This window comes from Macrobrachium nipponense, chromosome 2 (assembly GCF_015104395.2).
Source record: "Macrobrachium nipponense isolate FS-2020 chromosome 2, ASM1510439v2, whole genome shotgun sequence".
NCBI lineage: Eukaryota > Metazoa > Arthropoda > Malacostraca > Decapoda > Palaemonidae > Macrobrachium > Macrobrachium nipponense.
In genome coordinates this window covers 77066721-77088688 of record NC_087201.1, presented here as the reverse complement: position 1 = coordinate 77088688, position 21968 = coordinate 77066721, and the positions used below count along the sequence as shown (strand labels likewise).

Below are 21968 nucleotides of genomic sequence, written 5' to 3'. Positions count from 1 at the left end.
TTGTTAGTGGGTGTGTGTTGCCTTTTGTGTTGTTGGTTTTTTTTTGTGTTGTTGATGATTGGTTGTGCAGTGGTCTTGGGTTGTGGTTGTGTTCCTTTTTTGTTGTTGTGTTGTTGAGTTCCTTGGTTGTTTTTGTGTTGTAGTGGTCCTTGGTGGTTGTGTTGTTGAGTTCCTTGGTTGTTTTTGTGTTGTAGTGGTCCTTGGTGGTTGTGTTGTAGTCCTTGGGTATTGTTTTGTGGTCTTTGTTGTGGTTGATATCTCTGTGACCTCGACCAGGAGACAGCACAGCATAGCCCGGAGTATTTGGAGTGGTTGGTAAGTACAAGTGTTTTGTGTTTTTTTTGTTTTGTGTAGCTATAGGTCAATTGTCCTGCGTGTATTTTGTTGTGTAAAGAGGAAAGTGTGACTGGGGTGAGTTGGGCAGCTGGAGTGATTAGGTTTATGTGGGGGGGATTTAGCCAGCTTGTTTTGTTTTAGCTTGTGATCCCACCACATTATTTTTTGGCACCCGAACAGGGACTGTTGGTGTGGCAGCTGCAGGAAGATTGGGGTATTGAGTTGTGTAATTGGTGGAGAAAGTGAAGATGGAAGGGTTGAAGGAGATAGAGAGGCTGAAGGAGGAGTTACGGTTGGCGAGGGGAGTTAAGGAAAGGTTGGAAGTGGAGAATGATAGGTTGAGGGTAGAGTGTGAGAAACTGAAGAGTGAGTTAAAGGAAATGAGAGGAATGCTAAGGAGTGCGAAAGTGGAAATGAAAGAAGAAGTAAAAGGAGCGGAAGAGAGAATGGTTGAGAAAATGGACAAAAAATTTGGGGTAAAGATGAATGCAGTGCAAGAGATGATGCAGGAAATGATGAAGGGATTCATGGGAGAGGGAGCTGTAGGAGGTAGGCCTACTGGGTCTTGTGACGGGCCAGGAGTGGTAAAGAAAGTGAAAGAGCGAGTGACGAAGGTGATTTGGTTGTGATAGGTAAGGGAAAGAAGGGGAAGACACAACATAAGGATAAACCTGAGGACAAGAATAAGAAGGGGGCTGAGGAAAAGAAGAAAACTAAGGGAAAGAAGGTTGGTAAGGGTGGTGGACAGGATGAGACTAAGACTGAATACACTGGGGAAAGGGCTGAGAGCGACTTGGATAGCGGTGAGTGGAAACAGGTAGGTAGAAAGAAGAAGGGTAAGAAGTGTAGTCAAGAGTATGGACGTGAGTATGGATGTGGATTTGCAGTATTCGGAATGGGGAAAGAAGGGTCAGAATGAAAGTAGTGAAAGTGATAGTGAGAGTGAGCGGGAAGTATGAAAGGCTGCGTATATGAGAGAGGTACCCCGATGTGCACAATACGAGGAATATGGTAGTAGGGACATAGGGGACTTTTTAAGGAATATGAGAAGTATTGTTAGGCTAAGTATGGGGATAACAAGAGAGTCTGGGCAAGAGAGTTAGGTAGCTTTTTGACGGGATTTTTGTTGAGTATGTATGGGGTAATGATGAGTGTAGGGAATGTGCCGTATGAGTGTGAAAGCCAGGATTGTAGAATAAGCAAAGAGGATAAAGAGTAGTGTTAAATATGGGAGAAAGCAAGATTTTGAAGAGGCAAGAATGAATGTTGGTGAGACATTGTCAATGTATGTCTGTAAGTTAGAAACATTAGCCAGGAAAAAGTTTGGGGATGAAGGGATAAATGAGTGTAAGGAGTTAGTGCGAAAGTTGTTGGCGACTGTACCAGAGAGCGTGTACGAAGTTTATGAATCTAAAACGTTAGGAGAAAATGCAATGGACGAATGAAAGTTTGACCTGGAATGACATTTTAGAAATAGTCGAGGATTAAGAGTTAGATTGGAGTATGAAAGAGAGTAGAAGTGTTAGTGTTAGGACTGAAGTAGCTGAGGTTGTACCAGAGTATAGGGAGGCAGTTTTGGAAGGGCCGAGGCTAATGGCAGAGCAAGTGGTAGATAGGAGTGTTAGGGCAAGTAACGTGAGTGTAGTTAGCCCTAAAAGAGATAGGCATGCGAGTGTTGTTAGAGTAGGGTCAGTTAGTTGTGAGTGAGAGCAGCAGTGTTATAGATGTGGTAAGCCAGGACACAGGAAGAATGGATGTCGGTGGGCGTTAGGAGCGTGCTTCGGGTGTGGGCAAACGGGGCATTTAGTGAGTGAGTGTAAGAAGGATAGGGATATTAAATGTTATAGGTGTGGACAGGTAGGGCACATAGCTAGTGGATGTCGGGGTACCCTTATGAACGTGATTTGCGGCAACTGTGGGAAAAACGGCCATTATGCTAGGATGTGTAAAGAACAGCGTGCAAAATGTGTTGAATGTGGAATGGAAGGTCACGTGGCGAGTGTGTGTAGGCGAAAGAGGATGAGTCAGGCTGGGAATTCGGGAAACTAGGTGAAAAGAGGATTCAGTTGGGTGGGTCCTCTGGTATGCGGGCAGTAAGAGTGATGCATGTGCGTGAAGGATTGTTACATGAAAAGGGGTCTGGGGATAGAGCTAATGAATGTATGAGTGTAAAAGTGGGATGCAAAGGGGTGTGTTTGGTTGCTTTGATTGATACTGGGTGCAGTGTCAATGTTCTTTTTAAGAATGGATGCGACAAGTTGCGGAGTGAGTGTGAAATTGGGGTGTGTAAAGGCGAGGTATGAGGAATAGGTAACTTAGGTATGCCTTTGGTGAGAATGGTGCGTGAAAATGTAGAAATCGGAGGGGTAGAGATAGATGAAAGCGACTTTTATGTGATCGAGAGAGTGAGTGATAAGTATGATATGTTGTTAGGGTATGGGTTCTTGAGGAAGTGTGGGATGGTGGTCCGTCCAAGCTGCATATGAAGGAGAACATCCGTGGAGAGTTGTACTTAGGTAAAAATGAGAAGGTAACCGGTAAAATATGAAAGGGGGTGCCGTTAATTGCAAAAGAGAGTGTAAAGGTGCCGCGAGAAGTCGGAGGAGTTGTTAGTGTGAAAGTTGCGTGGCCGGATAGTCTTGGGATTGTCAAAGGTGACAAGTGTGCATATGTGGTTGAGGGTGTGGATGCAAACAGGTTGGTAAGAGCAAGCGTGCATGTATATGACGGGTATACATGAAGGTGATTGTGTGGGGTTGCTATACAGTTGAGTACAGATGATGAAAGATATGTTGAAGTGCAACAGGCGGTGATGATTGGGAGTATGATGAGTTGAGAGGAAGAGTTAAGGTCGATGAGAATGTTAGAGACGACAAGAGGAGGCGGTTGATACAGATGTTGTGGGATCGGCGGGGTGCGCTGAATCGTGGTGACGAGGATTTTTGGGGGTCTAAGCTTCCCAAATTCAAGATCGTTTTGGAAGACGATATCCCCATATATCAGCGTCCTCGCCACTTTTCCCCGCCTATTACCAGAGAGATTGAGGAGCAGTGTGAGGAGCTCGAGAGAGTGGGAGTGATAGAGAGGAGTGAGAGTGCCTGGAATAGCCCCATAGTCCCTGTACGTAAGCCAGTCTGAAGTCTGCGGATGTGTGTAGATTATAGGAGGGTGAATGAAGTGACTGTGAAGGAGCGATTTCCGATGAATGTGGTGTCTGATTGTGTGTACAAGATGCATACGATGAGAGTGTTTACCAAATTAGACCTGGTAAGGGGCTATTACCAGATGCCTCTTGAGGAGGGGAGCAGGCCTGTTACTGCTTTTTCAAGTGGTAGTTGCCACTACCAGTTTAAACGGTTGAGTTTTGGGTTGGCTAACATGCCTACTGCCTTTCAAAGGGCAATGAATGGGGTTTTGGCTGGGTTTGATAGAAGGAAGGTGACTGTGTTTATAGATGATATTTTGATTGCAAGTGAAACTGTTGAGGAGAATATGGAGCTGCTTGAGAAGGTGTTAGAGCAGTTGGAAGAGGTTGGAGTGAAAGTGAAGCTGGAGAAGTGTTCGTGGTTGGCTGGGGAAGTGGAATTTCTTGGTCATAAGGTGAGTGCTAGTGGTGTAAGGAAGAATGAAATGTTTGTGGAAAAGGTAAGCGAGTTTCCGCGTCCCCGGACCATGCGCGAGTTAAAGGGGTTTTTGGGGTTGATTGAGTTTGGGAGGAAGTTTGTTAGTGATTGTTCGGGTGTAGGGAAGCAGTTGACTGAATGGACAGGGAAGAAAAATTGTACTAAGCTAAGGTGGGATGAGCGAATGGTGGGAGCATTTGAGAGATTGAAAGAGGAGGCTGCTAGAGATGTCACCTTGGCTTTTCCAGACTATAGTGAGGATGCGAGTGAGCTTGAGCTGTGTACTGATGCGAGCGAGGTTAGTATGGGAGGGCGTTTAGCACAGATGCAAGAGGTGAATGGGGAGGAACAGTTGAGAGTAATTGCGTATGTAAGTAAAGCTTTTAATAAAGTGGAGCGGAAGTATTCAGTGGTTGAGAAGGAGCTGGCGGCAATAAGGTTTTATGTGAAAGTGTTTTTGTATGGGGTAAAATTTATCATCCGGACGGACCATCGGCCATTAGTGTATATGATCAAGAAGGAGAGTGTGAATGCTAGGATCACGAGGACGATTGAAGATTTGAGTGAGTTTGATTTTAGGTTAGAATATGTGCCAGGGAGTAAAATTGTGATTGCTGATGCAATGTCTAGGACGCATGGTAGGGGCAACGGTGTCATGAAGAGTGACTGGGGTCCGAATGTGGTCCCTGAGGGTTTGGTTGTAAGAGAGAGGTTTGAGGGGGGTGAGAGAGTGTATGAATGTTTGTTTTTGGCATTGAAAGACTTGGAAGGGAGAGGTCTGATTGAAGAGGTACCTGGTAGTGCAAATGAGTTGCGAGTGAGGCTGATGAGTGAAGTGCAGAAGGGAGTGGCATATGCGGAGGAACAAGGTGGGGAAGAGGAAACGCTGTATATATTGCTGTTAGCAGTAGCTGAGTTGTACTTCATCCTCTGCTTGGGCTCAAGGTCTGACTTCTCGTAATTCACTACGATCCCCAGATCGCGGCAGAATTCGAGGAGTCGATCTCTGTCCTGCAGCAAGTGTGAGCGGGAGCTCGCCAGGACTAACCAATTGTTGAGATACCTCAGAAGACGTATCCCTACCGAGTGGGCCCAAGCCGACACCAGCGTGAACACTCTCGTGAACACCTGTGGGGCGGTTGAGAGACCGAAACAAAGTGCCCTGAATTGGTACGCTGTCCTGTCGAGGATAAAGCGGAGGTACTTCCTGGAGGATTGATGGATAGGTATCTGGAAATACGCGTCCTTCAGATCCACCGAAAGCATGAGGTCGTTCTCCCTGATGGAATCGAGCACTGAACATGCTGTTTCCATCGTGAACCGAGTCTGGAGAACGAATCGGTTCAAGGGAGAGAGATCTATCACCGGGCGCCAGCCCCCAAGGACTTCTCCACCAGGAAAAGTCGACTGTAGAAGCCCAGCGACTGATCCCATATGATCTCCACAGCACGTTTGCTCAGCATGGCTTCTACTTCCTGCCGAAGCGTCACGTCCTTGGTCGAGCCAGGAACGTAGGTTTGCAGATGGACCGGGTTGGAGGTGAGGGGTGGCCAAGACTCGAAGGGTAATAAATAACCCTCCCAAAGGACGTTCACTATCCAGGTCTCCGCTCCATAGCGCTGCCATGTTGCCCAATGGCTCGCTAGGCATCCTCCCCACTTCCGGCAGCAGGTGAGAGGGGAACACCGTCCCTAGCGTTTCCCTCCTCTCTTCGACGACTTCTTCCCAGATCCTCCTTGACAGAAGGACAGGGAGGAGGGCTGGTTGCGGTCACTCCTTACAGCAGAAGTCGAAGGCAGTCTTTCCTCTCGGCTTCGATGAGGCGATCGTCTTGGCCGCAGAGGAAGCGCTAGCTAAACTCTTGGGCTTAGCCGCAGTCGTCCGAGGTTGCCCAGCCACCTTCGAGACTGCCTGGTGGACGAGACGGTCACTGTCGTCAGTGCACCGCTGTTCCACTGCAGCGTCCACCATCTCTCCGGTCCGTTGCGAAGACCCAGGGCCGCCTCACGCCCAGCTGCCCTGGTCACTCGGGTGAGAACAGCGTCTCTACGCCGGAGAACCAGGTTGGCCCACAGGTTAGCCGTCTGGTGGGCCAGGTAGGAGATGGCCCTACCTCCAGACTGGCACAGTCTCACAAAAGCCGGGTCCCCTTCAGGAGTGATGTTCCCCAAAGAGGCCGCGGCTTTCGACACTGTGAGGGACCACAGGTCGATCCAGGACACTGCTTGGAATGCTGCCATTGCGGTAGATTCCAAGGCAAGTGCCTCTTGCTGCAGGAGCTGATGCAGAGACACCCCCGAAGTTAGCCTAACTAGCTCCAGGTTAACCTGTTTGGGCGGCAGAGGGTCTTCTGAAGGCACATAGAAAAGCCTCTGTCGCGGTAGAGGTGGGGGAGGGAGCTTGGAAGACCTACCGGACCAAAGCGAACCCTCCTGTCCGGAGACCAGAGTGTCCACTTGGCTCAGTACGCTGTCAGCCAAGGCCGATCACGGCAGACCCACTGTCGTCCTGGGTTCCTTTTTGGGTCCCCAGAACGACTCCAAACCCGATGTGGGCTCGGAAGGTGGGAGCGGTGATCCTTCCCCGAGGTTGTTGTGCTGACGAATCAGCGCAATAACCTCTGCGAACGACCTCTGGATCTCAGGAGTGACTGCATCCTGTGGAGACGGACCGTCAAGCCCGTCCAGCGAGAATGCCTCCTGAGACCCTACTCCTTCCACAGGAGGAACCACAACAGACCCCTCCTGGTCTCCTCCTGCACTTGCGCATACGATCTGGTCGGTCCTAGGACCGTGCCAGGATCGCACCCCTCGTGATCACTCCTGATTGCCTCGCTCTTCCCGGTGAAGCCCAAGGAAGTTGAAGGGATAGGAGAGGAGGACCTGACGCTCCCTCCGCGCCCACCAGCAGAACCGGTGTGCTGAGGGGGCTGCAGGCGATCACCAACCCGAAGTGGCGATCGAATCACAAAATTCACTGTACAATATACAAAAACACACACGTACTTACGTATATCCTTGCACAAATACACACAATACAAGAGAAAGAAAAAAAGCCTTCAAGCAGTAAAGCAAACAAAGCATACGACAAGAAATGAGCAGAGAGGCGAACAACACGTCCATCCACCTGCGCGGCTGAAAGCAAAGTGACTCCTCTCCTCGCAGTCAAGCTGACCGCCAACTGCCGAACAAGTAGTTAACTGCTGAACCCCCTTGTTCGAAGCTTACGACCGGTTCAACTGCCGCTAAGTACCTTCCTATTGTTAAAGGACCGAGGGTTTGTATATGTATCGGAACAACTGTGATTTGTCCCAACACGTAATACAAACCCTCGGTCCTTTACATAAGGAAAACTTACTTATTGGTGGGTGGAATCTGAGTCTTGTGAACAGACTGGTGTTCGCCCAACCTGGGTTCCCTCCCTAGTTGTAAGAGCAAAGGAGGGGAACCTAGCCTCTGTCCAACTGATCGGAGTATGCACTGCAAGATCAGTGGTCAGACCTCTGGACCAATTCATAAGAGGGAGCCAAGCGTGCCTCTTAAGAATAGCAAGCAAGAACTAGGTCCTACGTAAGAGCCAAATATAAAGTCTTGGGTTTGTCTCTTACTGCTGTCCGCTTCCCCCCTTGTTAGGGAAAGGACGGATAAACGCTTCTATCCCTAATGAAAGGGGTAGAATGGAGCTCGGTTACCTAGCTTACCTGCATCGTCATCCTGTCCAGAGTGGTGGCGACCGCTACCCTCTGACCGCAGGGAGAGGGAAGAAAAAAGAGGAGGAAGAAAAGCCAGTCACACTCTCATTCACTCTCCATTCATGCAGTCTCACAAGGATGAGATGCTACCTTGTCTGGTAAAGGAGCTGGGTAAGCTACACAACTTGTTGAGCAGCCACCATGGGTCCCAAGGAAAAAGTGTCCAAGGACCTGTGGGCAATATCCAGAAGGTAGCAGGAGGTGAAGGTGGTCTGGTTGGCCCAAACCCCTACCTTCAGTACCTGTGCCACGGACAAGTTCTTGTGGAATGCAAGGGTTGGACCAATGCCTCTGACTTCGTGGGCTCTCAGACGAAGGGTACTGGTGTCGGCACTCCTGTCCGAGTCGTATGCCTTCCGGATTACCTCACGAAGCCAGAAAGAAACAGTGTTCTTGGACACTTCTTTCTTGGTCATCCTGGTGCTAACGAAGAGGCGTTGACACTCAGGCCTGAGGTGTCAAGTTTTCTTCAGATAGCGCCGTAGCACCCTCACAGGACAAAGCAGCTTCTCATCCGCATCATTATTGGTGAAGTCTTCCAGGGAGGGGATCATGAAGGACTCGAACCTGGTGTCAGGGACCAAAGGGTTCTGAGTCTTCGCTATGAAGTCCAGGACGAAATTGAGCGTAACTGATCCCCATCCCCTTGAGTGTTTAACATCGAAGGAAAGACTGTGGAGTTCTCCTACTCTTATTGCCAATGCCAGGGCCAGCAGAAAGACGGTCTTGAGGGTCAGATCCCTGTTTGACGACTCTTGAAGCGGCTTGTAGGGTCTGCGAGTCAAGCTCCTAAGGACGAGAGTCACATCCCACCCCAGAGGCCTGAGTTCCCTGGGTGGGCAAGACCTCTTGAAGCTCCTCATTAGGAGTGATATTTCCATAGAAGTGGAAATGTCGACTCCTCGCAGTTTAAGGACTAGGGGCCAGAGCGGCTCTGCAGCCTTTAACTGCAGAGACAGAGAGGAGCTTCTCTCGGCGAAGAAAGACAAGGAAATCTGCTACCTGCTGAAGAGTGGCTCTGAGCGGAGCGAGACCCCGTCTACGACACCAACCGCAGAAGACGGACCACTTTCCCTGGTATACTGCTGCAGAAGACTGTCTGAGGTACCCAGCCATCTCTGTTGCTGCTCGGCGAGAAAAGCCTCTCGCTTGCAAGAGATGGTGGATAACCGCCAGACCTGAAGACACAGGGAGTGAACTGCTTGGTGATACCGTTCTACATGCGGTTGGCACAGCAGGTTGTGCCAAGGGGGAATCTCTTGCAGTGCCTCCGAGAGAAGAGCCAGCAGGTCCGGATACCAAATGGCCCAGGGCCATTTGGGTGCCACCAAAATCATCCGAAGATTGCTGGTGATCAACACTCTGCTGATCACCTTGCGAATCAGGCAGAACGGAGGAAAGGCGTACACTACGAGGTTGTCCCATGGGTGCTGGAATGCGTCCTCTGCAGCTGTCCATGGGTCCGGCACAACTGCGAAGAAAACCTGGAGTTTTCTGTTGTGCCCGGTGGCGAACAGATCCACAACTGGACACCACCACAGGTCGAAGAGCCTTTCTGACACGTCTGGGTGTAGAGACCATTCGGTCCCAATCACCTGATTCTGGCGGCTGAGCTTGCCTGCCACTATATTCCTCTTGCCTGAAATGTATCTGGCTGACAGCTCTACCGAGAGAGCTATGGCCCACTCGTGCACCTGCGTCGTCAACTGGTGCAACGGGAGGGACACTAGGCCCCCCTGTTTGTTGATGCATGACACTACCGTGGTGTTGTCGCTCATCAACACCACTGAGTGTCCCATCAGTCGTTCCCAGAACTCTTGGAGTGCGAGGAACGCAGCCTTGAGTTCAAGGAAGTTGATGTGAAGGTGCCTGTCGTGATGGTTCCACACTCCTGCAACCAGCAACTCTTCCAGGTGTGCGCCCCAACCATCGGTCGATGTGTCTGAGAACAGCAGCATCTTCGGAGGGGGAGTGCACAGGGGCACTCCTATTAAGAGGTTCCTGTCGTCTAGCCACCAGGCCAGGTCCTCCCTTACTTCCTCCGTGAGAGAAACCAGGAAGGATTGTGGATCCCGTGCCTATGACCAGCACTCCTTTAGTCTCCACTGAAGAGACCGCAGGTAAAGACGCCCGTGAGGGACTAACTTCTCCAGTGATGACAGGTGACCGATCACGACTTGCCACTGCTGAGCTGACTGTTCCTGTCGAGACAGGAACCGTCTGGCTGCCTCCCTGAACCTGCTTATCCACAAGTCTGTGGGGAAGACTTGTGCTGCTACCGTGTTGATCAGCATGCCCAGGTACTTCATCCTCTGCTTGGGCTCAAGATCTGACTTCTCGACATTCACCACGATCCCCAGATCGCGGCGTAAGTCAAGGAGTTGATCTCTGTCCTGCAGCAACTGCGAGCGGGAGCTCACCAGGACCAGCCAATCATATCCCGACCGAATGGGCCCAAGCTCCACCAGAATGAACACTCGTGTGAACACCTGTGGGGCGGTTGAGAGACCGAAACAAAGTGCCCTGAATTGGTACACCGTCCTGTCGAGGATAAAACAGAGGTACTTCCTGGAGGACTGATGGATGGGTATTTGGAAATACGCATCCTTCAGGTCCACCAAAAGCATGAAGTCGTTCTCCCTGATGAAATCGAGCACTGAGCGTGCTGTTTCCATCGTGAACCGAGTTTGGCGAACGAATCGGTTCAAGGGAGAGAGATCTATCACCGGTCTCCAGCCCCCCAAAAGACTTCTCCACTAGGAAGAGTCGGCTGTAGAAACCCGGCGACTGATCTCGTATGATCTCCACAGCTCGTTTGCTCAGCATGGTCTTGAATTCTTCTTGAAGTGCTACATCCCTGGCAGAACCGGGAACATACGTCTGAAGATGAACTGGGTGCGAAGTGAGGGGTGGCCACGACACAAAGGGTAGTATGTATCCCTCCCGAAGAACATCCAATACCCAGGTCTCGGCTCCGTAGCGCTGCCAAGGCATCCCCCCACTTCTGGCAGCAGGTGAGGGGGAACGCCATCACTAGCGTTTCCCTCTCTTCAGCTTCCGCTTGGCAGGTCTCCCACAGGAGTAGGAGGCTTGGGAGGAGGGCTGATGCTCACTCCTTGAAGCGGAAGACGAAGGTTGGGTCTTTCCTCGCAACCTCAACGGTACTAGTGTCTTGGAAACGGAGGAAGAGCTAGCTAAGCTCCAAGGCTTGGCCGTAGTTGCTCGAGGCTGCCCAGAAGCCTTCGAGACTGCCTGGTGTACTAGGCGGTCACTGTCATCAGTGCGACGCTTTTCCACTGCAGTGTCCACCATCTCTCAGGGGAAGAGAGAGGAGGAACCCAGCAACGGTCTGTTCTGTAGACCTAGTGTCACCTCTCGACCGGCCGCTTTGGTCACCCGAGCCAGGACAGAGTTCCGTCGTCTCAGGACCAGGTTGGCCCATAGGTTGGCTGTCTGGTGGGCGAGGTAGGAGATGGCCCTACCTCCAGACTGGCAAAGTCTCCCAAACACTGAGTCTTCCTCAGGAACAATAGCTCCCGAGGAGGCTGCGACTCTGGATACCACGAGGGACCACAGATCCAGCCAGGAGACTGCCATGACAGTCGCTTCGAGGGCCGATGCCTCTTGCTGTGAGAACCAGAGGTTCGCAGCCAGCCATGAATAAATGTAACTATAAACCTTTTTCTCTCTGCATGGTTCTTCCCTTATTGTTGCCTCATTTTAAAGACTGCTCCTATTGTTGATCTCTAGGTATGGCATGAAGACTAGTTTATGCTATTGATTTTAATTTTTCTCAGCCTTTTCTCCAGCACCTTTTCCAGTAATTTTTCTTTGAATACCATTACCAAACTGCTATCTTCTAACGCTTCTCATCCTGTCACTTTCATTTTCAGGTTCCATGTACATATATTTCACTACGTTTACTTAGCTATGACTTGGCTTTCCCGATGCTTTTTTTAAGCCACTTCATAGGTCAGATGGTTCGGAGACTTTCTCATTTTACATCCTCCCAAGGGTTTTTAATTGCCTCAGCTGTTATGAGCTTTATTGGTACATAGCTTTATTAGACAGACTATCATCTCTCGTTCATGCCGATTTTCTTTATAACAAAATACTTCATCACATATTTTCAACTTTTCAACTTTTCCATTTTCATCTTTTGTGTACTTTGTCACTTTTATATCTTTACCACCCTTCCCAAGCAACCTTGTTATCATTAATATTTCCTCTTTTCCACTCTGCTTTGTTGAGATACTACTTTCATACCTCCACAATATTCGTTAATTAATTCATCCTGCAGATGTCATTGTGGTCGCGGACATGAACTAGCCTAGTATAGGCTAGCTAGGTATATATATTTTCCTTACTGCCCAATTTGTAATTTAACCATTCAAACAACCTATTCCTATTGCTGCAAGTCACTCATTTTCCTGTTTCTCCCATTCCATTAGTAACCTCTGCTTACTAGACTATACCTAGTAGTACCCCTTAGTAACTGCAACAAAACAATAGAAAAAAAATTAAGCAATCTGCTAACAAGTACTAGGAGGTAGTATACGGTGTAGTCCACTTTGGCCTAAGGAGATATATTGGAATAAAAATTCTGAAACGATTTAGGTATGCATATCTAGGCTACCTAGGTATTAAGCTTACCTACTAGTATTGGCTACAATACTCAAATTCTGATGGAGATTTTGACAACGATTAGCTTAGGTATCCCACAAAAACATACCTAGGTTAGCGTGGGTGAGAACCTGCTCGTATTAATATATGGCCAGTTTTTAAAGAGGCTAATGAAAGGAACTCGTGACCTAGTATGTGCCAGCCTAAATACAGTAGTCCTATGGTAACCTTTCAACCACAACCAAACAATGGCCCACACTGAATAGGCTGTAATAACTTCATTCTAATCCTAGTTACCATAACCATTAGGCTAGATTGTATTATATGATAAGTACAATACAAAGAAAACTGTATGTCTATCAGAAGTAAAATCGAAACGAAATTCGTTAAGTGACTTACAAGATTAAGCCTTACGCGTCACTTCTGTAATTGAACTCTCAACTTCTCAAGACCCGACTCAAGTGTAAGACTCAGACCGTCAGACGATATTTTTGTCCGATTTTATTAGTGAATACCCAACTTGGCAAAATAATCATTCGAAATACGTAAATAATTCAAATTGCGTTACATTTTTTGGATGTTATAATAAATCAACTATGATTGCTTTCATTAGTATTCTCGGTTACTAACTACTGATTACATTTTTTAACTTGTGTTAACTACAGTCACAATCAATAGGTTCGAACGCAGACGAATGATGTAAACAAACAATTTCGGAACTAGCATGAGCTTCGTTGATGAATTATTCTTTATTGGCTATTTTCGGAGCACTTATATACTCTACCAAATTTTCTATCCTTAAATTATCTATCCAGAAGGCTATTGTGAAAGATGAGAATAAGGCTAATAGAACGATTAAGTATATTACACTCAATTCAAACCCGGATCTCAACTTGCAAAGTTAATCATTTTAGGTCATGCTCACACCACCTCATGACAGAAGACGTCAGCACTTTGTTACGGGGACAATAGTATACTGTTGGATGCTAATTAATGCTTATAACACACACATTATATATATATATATTATATATTATATATATATATATATATATATATTTATATATAAAGAAAAATGTTCCAAAGTTATGCTATAACAGGAGGAAAACCTCACATTTGCAATATGAAACAATTATTTGGAGAGGGAGGAAAGATGGAATAGAGAATACTGAATGAAGGTACAGTACGAGTAATGAAAGGGGTTGCAGCTAGCGTGTTTCCTAGAGGGACGGAAAGGATACAGCAAAGAACCTTAAGCAATGCCTACAATGCACTCATGAGAGGTGCACTGATGGCACTAAGCACCTACAGGATATATATATATATATATATATATATATATATATATATATATATATATATATATACATATATATGGTAGCATACATACCATACACAATGTAATGGCAGGCAACAATGGAAACGGATTTGAAGACAGCTTATCAAGAAAAATCGTATACTTTATATTAGAAAAGAAATGCAAAAACACAAGACCAAAGGGACATTGGTACACACCTGGAAGAAGTGGCAGCCAGAGAAAGGTTAAGGTCATATAGCGACACCTCTCAGGAGAAGGAGAATAAGGGTAACTAAAGGATTGAGGAAGCCAGCATACAGAGTCCCTCCTTCCCCCAACAGATAAATACATCTGGACTATGACAGGTCAAGCTATTTGGTGGATACTTGACAATGAGACTTTTAGTTCTGGAAAGCTTGTAACTTTTTTTTAAACTAATATCTCCCATAGATACATCCGCTTTCAAGGAGGTCCTGTTAGTAATTGTATTAAAGCACATAAAAATTGTGCAAGTGACACTGATAACACACACACACACACACACACACACATATAATATATAAGATTATATTAGATTAATATATATAATATATTATATAATATTATTATATATATATATATATATATATATATATATATATAATATCTATATATTATATATATATATATATATATATATATATATATATATATATATATATAATATATATATATATACATATTATATATATAATATATATATATATATATATATATATATATATATATCACACACTACATACATACATACATATGTCATCATCCCACCATAGCATGTAAAGCTGAGGAACAGACTGCATTTAGGTTTTATGGTGACAAAATGACACTTCACCTTTAGGTCAGAGTCAAAAGCTTAAAGGTCCAATCCCTTAAAAATGCAGTATACTGTATTGAAATTTTATCTGGTCATTTCAGAAGTGACAAGGGACCAGTGAGAATACGATTGAAGCAAATCACATGGATGCATGACTGGTACATGACACGCAAAGGTAACACTACATCATCTCTGTGATCCATGTTGCATCTTATGATTGTGATCATGTGTTAAAGTATGGTGAAATAATTCCTAATATTGTCAACTGTCTGAGGGTATAAATAGCCTTTAGGGGGCAGAGGTGTTGTGGTACAATTACAGTATTTATGTACATCTCAATTCATTGAACTTTCTTTGTCTGATGGTGAATATTTTCTTAATCTGTCTTGCTACCAGCTGGATGGACATTGATATCTATTATGTCTTTTCTCATTTTCAATCTTTTCATGCAGGCTCTTGTCATTTAGGTGCAAGGATAAAGGATTATTTTGCTCTTGGTTTTGCCATATCTCTGTCATATCTTTGTTTATTATTTCCTTCTCAATGCTGTTATTACCAAAGTCGTCTACAAGATGGTGGGTGGCTGCCTCAAGCTCATTTTGGACATCAGCCTTAGTTCTGCAATGGGAGAGGACACTTGATGCATGTATATATTGAATCATAGTGATGTGATAAAAATTCACAGATGTATGCAGTATTGTACTTCAGATCTCAAGTGAGGCAATAGCTAGAGCTGTTGAAGTGGAGTCTGGAGGTGTGGCCTTTTTACATAAAATTGTTTCTAGCTTTGTCATGAGATTTGAGGAGGCCATCAAAGATATGAAGCTAGTCAGTGGTGAGGTGTAGCCCACATCTGGGATTAAAGACATCCTGAGTTGGTGTAGGTTATGTTCATCTTCCAATTTCACAGTGTTGTTATGCCAGCATTAGATACTATGGGTGTCCATTCCCCTGAGGACCTCCTCTTCTATGTAACACAAGAGAGAGGCACCCATTATGATACTATCAGTTTGTAGGTATTTTATGCCCCTAGGTCATCTGAAGGTTGTCTCCTTGCTACAGATGCTGAGAAGATTTCTTAGTCTTCCTCTGGATACTGACAGAACTAGCTGGACTATTTAATGCTGTAACTTATCATTCTGGCAATGTTGGTAAAAGCAATCTATATAAAGGAAAGTGCCAATGCTCCTGGAATCACTAGTACCGGCAAGCTCAAGGAACTCAGTGGAAGTAGTGGTGCTGTAACAAGAATGGACAGAGGATATCTGGGTCAGTTGATAAACTGGGAATGGGAATCTGGCTTATTATAGGGCAAAGGGGATTCACAGCCTTGAGTTCTCATTTACAATTAAACAAAGGTTACAGCAGCCTGCTATTTTGACAGACACTGACACTCTTTGGTTCCTCTGAGGTTCTTACTATTTTCTTTTCTTGGATTCATCCTTCAGAATGGTTACAAATTTGGCTATACTGTCCTCCTTCTGCAGGAGAACATAGGTCAACTTTTTCTGCTGCTGGACAATCGTGTGGGTCGGAGTTGAGTGGTCCTCAGCAACAATGATATACAGTATTTCTGCAAGAGTATTGGGCTGCAATGCTTGTATCTCATCTTGGTCAATTCATTAAGGATGACTGCCTGAAGTGCCACTTTTGTGGAAATCTTATCACTTGCCAAGGTGGACATCAAGCCCAAACCTCTTCTGGAGTAGGGAACCATAGACAAGATACGGCAGTTAAGGCCAAGGGTAATGAATTCCTTCTGATCCAAGGTGAGACTGACGCCTGCCAGGTTGATATCTGTCTTGATGCAAGATAATTTTCAGGTTGTCTCCATTAAGCCTAGTCAACTGTTTGCCAACAAGTCCTACTTTCAGTGACTTTGTGGTGGTGTAGGAGTTCCTCGTTCAAGCTCCCCCTGATATTCCTTCTCTGTTATTATTATTATTAATAGGGGTTAGTTTTTCCAGACCTCTGAGTCTCAAGTAGACTCTTCTCGGGCTGGTTCTCAGGGATCAATCCTGAGAAGAAGAAAAAAAAAATAGACTTTATTTGAGAAACCCGTCTTATTTAAAAAATTATGATTTTATTAATGGAAAAATCCCTGCTTTCCGCAAGAATATTTTTTTCATTTCCGAACTCCGCAGATAAATAGATCTTTCCTGGGTCCAATTTGGGCACTCAACAAGCAAATGCTGTACTGTCATGGGTGTTTGACATCTGTTACATTTCACTGGGTCAGCATGTGGTGTTGACATCAAGTGACCATGTGAGAATCTTGTGTGTCCTATACGTAGCCTTGCTAGGATCACCTCTTTTGCTCTTTCCTCCTGTGAGGATGTTCTCCATGCATAGACTTCAGTTTTTATATTTTTGAGTTTATTTGTTGTTGGCACCGAGGCCCATTCTTCTTTCCAATCCTGGTAAATTAATGTTTTAACTGATTTTACCCATCTGACACTGGGGCATATGAAATTGTTGGAGGGATAGTGCAGGCTAATTTGGCAGCAGGTCTGCAAAATCATTTCCTTTTATTCCCACGTGTGGCTGGGATCCAACATATTTCCATTGATATTCCTGATTGGAGGAGTTGATGAATTTTTATTTGAATTTCCTGTACTATTTGGTTTCCTGGTTTATACTGTCTTATTGCATCTATACGCTACGAGTCACTGAAAATAACAGAGACACTTGCTTTTGCCTCAGATATCATATCTAGACCCATCTGTATGGCTGTGACTTCAGCAGTAATACTGATGATATTGAAGGTAGGCTTTTTTTACTTAACATATTTTTCGAATATGCAGATGCTCCTACTCCAACATTATTTTTGGAGCCGTCTGTATATCATAAATTTGTCGCCTTTTCTTCTAATGTGCTCCAAAGCATGTTGGCGGTACATTTCCGTACTTGTCATTTGTTTTTTGAGTAGGTAAGACAGGGAGGTACATATCTTTACTCTATTTTTTAAAATCCATGGTGGTGGCAATTCCATTGGTGGGTGAAAATTGGATTCATATTATGTATGTTCATTATGTATCTAGCTCTTTTTGGGAAGAGCTAGTACTATTAACTGCTGTTACTTGATTACAGTTTTGGAAGCAGTAAGTTGCAGGAGACGATCCCGCTTGCATTGAAAGACCTCTTTGTATGTTATTAAAATTACGTGATGTTTTAAGGGCAAAACACCTGCCTCCACCAAAAGTGAGTTTGTTGGGGACGATCGAAGCTCCTGTGCACAATCGCACGCCTTCATGGTGCACTGCATCAAGAGATTTTAATGCAGATTCTGAGCGGATGAATATATTGGACAGCAGTAATCTATTATGGATAAGACTGTTGCCTTATATATCATTAATAAAAATGTCTCGCTTTGCTCCCCAATTAGTGTGTGATAACTTTTTTAATATGGCAAGGGCTTTGATGCCCTTGGCTTTAATGTATTTGATGTGCTCTTTCCAATTTAAATGTTGATCAAATATTACGTCCTAGATACTTGATTTTTGTACAAAATTGTATTTCAGTGCTATAAAGATGCAGTTTGATTGTTTGGTTCTTCATCCACCTTTTGTCTTTGTAGAAGACGATTGCTTTTGTTTTATCAGTTGAAAATTTAAATCCAACTGAATTTGCCCAACTACATATATTTGAAATGGCAGTACTGAGAACTCTCTGAGCATGTCTCAAATTACTACTCGTATAGTACTGACAAAGGTCATCAACATATAAACTGTTTTTTACACCACTTGGTAAATTTTTTTAGTAATGTGCATTGATTGCTAAAGCAAACAATGTACAGCTCAAGACACTACCTTGAGGGATTCCTTCTTCCAGTTTATAGGTTACTGAGTAGGAATTTTCTACTCTTACTTGAAAAGTTCTGTTTTGTTTAAGAGTTCTTAATAAAATATTGGGATAAGTGGCCTCTTAGTCCCTTGGAGTGGATTTTTTTGCATGATGTTATGTTCCCATGTTGTATCGTATGCTTTTTCTATATAAAAAAATATAGCTAACTCTGTTAATTTCTTTTGTTCAAAGCCTTTTTTTGATATGATCTTCTAAATGTGTTAAGGGATCTAGGGTTGATCTGCCAGCTATTGAACCGATTGTGTTGGTGTTAAAATGGATTCTTTGGTTATTACATACGTTAATCGTGCATTAACCATTTTTTCTAAGATTTTTGCATAGGCAACTTGTTAGAGATATCGGTCTATAATTGGATGGATTACTTGCATCCTTTCCTGGTTTGTTTATTGGAATAATTGGCATGTTTCCATTTATCAGGAAAGACACGTTTTAGCCAGATACTATTTTCTAAAATTTAAAATAAAAATATGATTTAGGGCTATAGGAGCTAATTTTTTTCTATCATTTCAAATGATTATTTTATCATATCCTGGTGCAGAGGGATGACAAGAGTTGATGGCATTATCTAGTTCATCCATGTTAAAAATATAGTTATATTCCAGGTCTTCAAGAGTTTTCAAAATTGAGTATTATATTTTCTTTTTGTTTTCTGATACTTTGAAAATGTGTATCTAGGCTGGAGTAAGCACTGATGTTTTCAAATTTTTCCCAATTATGTTTGATATTTCATAAGTATCATGGTATATTTTTCCATTTAAATGTATTGCACTTCTTGGAGGTCATATGTTTTCCATTGATTGTCCTTATCTTTTGCCAGACATCCCTTGTGGATGTGTTTGAAGATATGTTTGAGACATATTCCTTCCATGATGCGATTTTTTCAGCTATTACCGTTTTTCTAAATTTGGCTGTATATTTTGTTATATAGTGGTTTAATGTGGTTAATTGTTATGTTTGTTATAACTATTTTGTTAATATGTTTATACTATAGGGCATTTTGTTGAGTGATTTAAGGCGAGTTTTGAGTCTGTTTAGATTGCGACTCAATATAGTTTTATTTTACTTAATGTTGTTAATGTTGGATTCCACCATGGGACAGGGATTTTGTAATGTGTTTGGTTTTTGGAATACTTTTATCTGCAGCATTTATTATGAAGTTTAAGAAGGATTCACATGTAGTATTGTGATCTTCATTATGTGGGAATGGTGGTATGTTTCGTGTGTATAGGAAATATTTATCCCAGTTAGCTTTTTGGATATATATCTTGTAGGTGGCAATATTTTGACATTACTAAGTAGTTCAGAATGATTGGGAAATGGTCACTTGTGTATGAATCGTCTAGGACGTTCCATTCAAATTTCTCCGCTACATCATTTGAACATAATGAAATGTCAATTGAAGAAAAGGTTAGGTGTGTATTTGAAAAATATGTTGGAACTTCACTTTCATTGAGACAATACGTTGTGTTTCATTATAGTATTCTCTATGTTGATTCCGGATGTGTCAGTGGGGTTATTAATATCCCATAATGGATTATGTGCATTAAAATCTCCTACTATAAGTAGTGGTTCCTGTATACTTTTGCTAATAAGTTCAGAAAAATCACTGAAATTTGCATTGAAATTTGGTTGGTTATATAAATTACAAATAGTAATTTTACTTTTATCAGGCATTATAACAGTTTAATTGATGTTATTTGATATGGGCATAGATGGTATGTCACAGGTTCATATGTAATGCTATTATGAACGTATATGGCTGTGCCTAATTTTCCACCGTCAGTTGGGTGAATAACAGGCAATTTTATAGTGTTGGATATTTGTAGGGTTACTTCCTATATGTTGTAGACATATCACATTGTGTTTGTGGTCTCGTATGATTCTTTGTAATTCACCCAGGACGTAGTCGGGTTGAGAGACCATTTATATTCCATTGAATGATTTTATATTCCATTATTGGGAGGAATTGGGTGTTAAATTCTGTAAATTGATTGCTGATTTTACTTTATCTCGTAGTTTATATGCATTTGAATTTATTTTGTGGTTTTTTTTAATCATTGTATTTGTATGTTGGTTTATTAGATTCTGCAGTTGTTTGTTTTTCATAGTTGAATATTAATAAGTCTATTTTGATTTTATAATTTCCTTTTTGTATTTTAAGGATTCAGACATAATTCGTTCTCATGTTGGTGTGTTAAAGGGCAACTCCTTAATTTGGTAAAATTGTCAATACAATTTCGTACTGTGTCCTCTGTCTTGGTAGTTTAGTTGGTTATATGTACTTACAAAGCATTCATTACAACCACAAGATGAAGCATGTTTGGTAATGTTAATTATTGGTTCAGAAGTTTTTGGTCTAGCTTTAGAAATTTCTGGTTTTGTAATTCTATTGTTCCTTTTCTGTAGTGATAAGGACTGTTGGTTTGAGGGGTTATTTGTTTTGTTGTTGTTAATGGGATATTTCGGTCTTGTGGATGGTTGGTGGGTGATAGTTATATTTTGGTTTGGTTTAATGGTATGATTTTCATTAGTATTATTTGATGGAAATTGTAAAGAGTGATCTTTACTGTCCAGATATTGGCTGTTTGATTGAGATTGAGGGTAATTGTGTATTTCCACTTGTGATGAGGTTAGTTTAATATCTTTTTTAAATGTTCTCCTGGTGTAGTTGGAGTCTCTCTGGATTGATTGTAATTTTCAATATTTACTTTTTTTTTTTCTTTTCTTTTTTTATATTTTTTTCACCCGCCCTTAGGTGGGGTTCTTTCTAGAATTCTTTTCTTTTTGCCAGTTCGATTATCATCATTTATTCTTCTCTATTGGAAGTTCTTTTCCATGGATAACTGAATCATCTATGTTAGTGGTGGTATTGGTTGTGTAATATCACTTTTTATTTTGGGTTTCAGTATTATTGGTATGAAATCCAGTTCCATGTTATACTATCTTGTTTGTCATTGTGCTGTTTGATGTCTTGATTTTTAGTCACATTTGAAAAGGTGGGGGTTTTGGATGGATTGTTAACGCCTCTTACTTTTAGCTCAAGTCTGGCTTCCATGACTGACATTCCTGTCCTATTTATTAACAACTGAAGTTCTGTGTTATATTGGTAAAATGAACACTCCTTAGATTTTGCGTGATGGGCTAGTCCACAATTAATACATTTTGATTGATTAACAGTTCCAATTAGTGGTATGGTCATCTGATGCACAGACTGCACATATAGCTTTATTACGGCATCTTTTGTATGTGTGTCCATACCTAGAGCACTGTGTACATTGTAATGGTTTAGGAACAAAAGGACGAACTTCTCTATTTTGTCCAAGAATTTTTATTTTAAATGGTAAGGTCTTGGCCTGTAAATTTTATTTTGGCAATGTTGATATTTTTACTTTTATCTTTCCTACTTGAAATAGAGTATATTTCTAAATCGTGGATATTGTTATATCTCAATTTTAGGGAGTCTAGCATAGTTGTTTTTGAAGGAAGCTCCTGCTCACTATTGGGTAGGATGACTGTACCCTGTACATAATTCAATGTTTCGTGGGCTTGTAATTATTACCTTTATATTATTTATTTATTTCTGTTATACTTAAAAAGGCAGTGGACTGCTTTTTATTGGTT

The 21968-nt window shown here is 43.0% G+C and overlaps 1 protein-coding gene across 1 annotated transcript in view; it reads right to left on the bottom strand.

The window, feature by feature from the left end:
* The window catches only part of LOC135220677 (xylosyl- and glucuronyltransferase LARGE2s-like), a gene marked incomplete in the record, with an annotated part of 198997 nt that extends 186207 nt beyond the window's left edge, over positions 1–12790 (bottom strand). The window contains 1 exon segment of the mRNA XM_064258056.1: positions 12733–12790.
* Positions 12791–21968: the final 9178 nt, after the last annotated feature.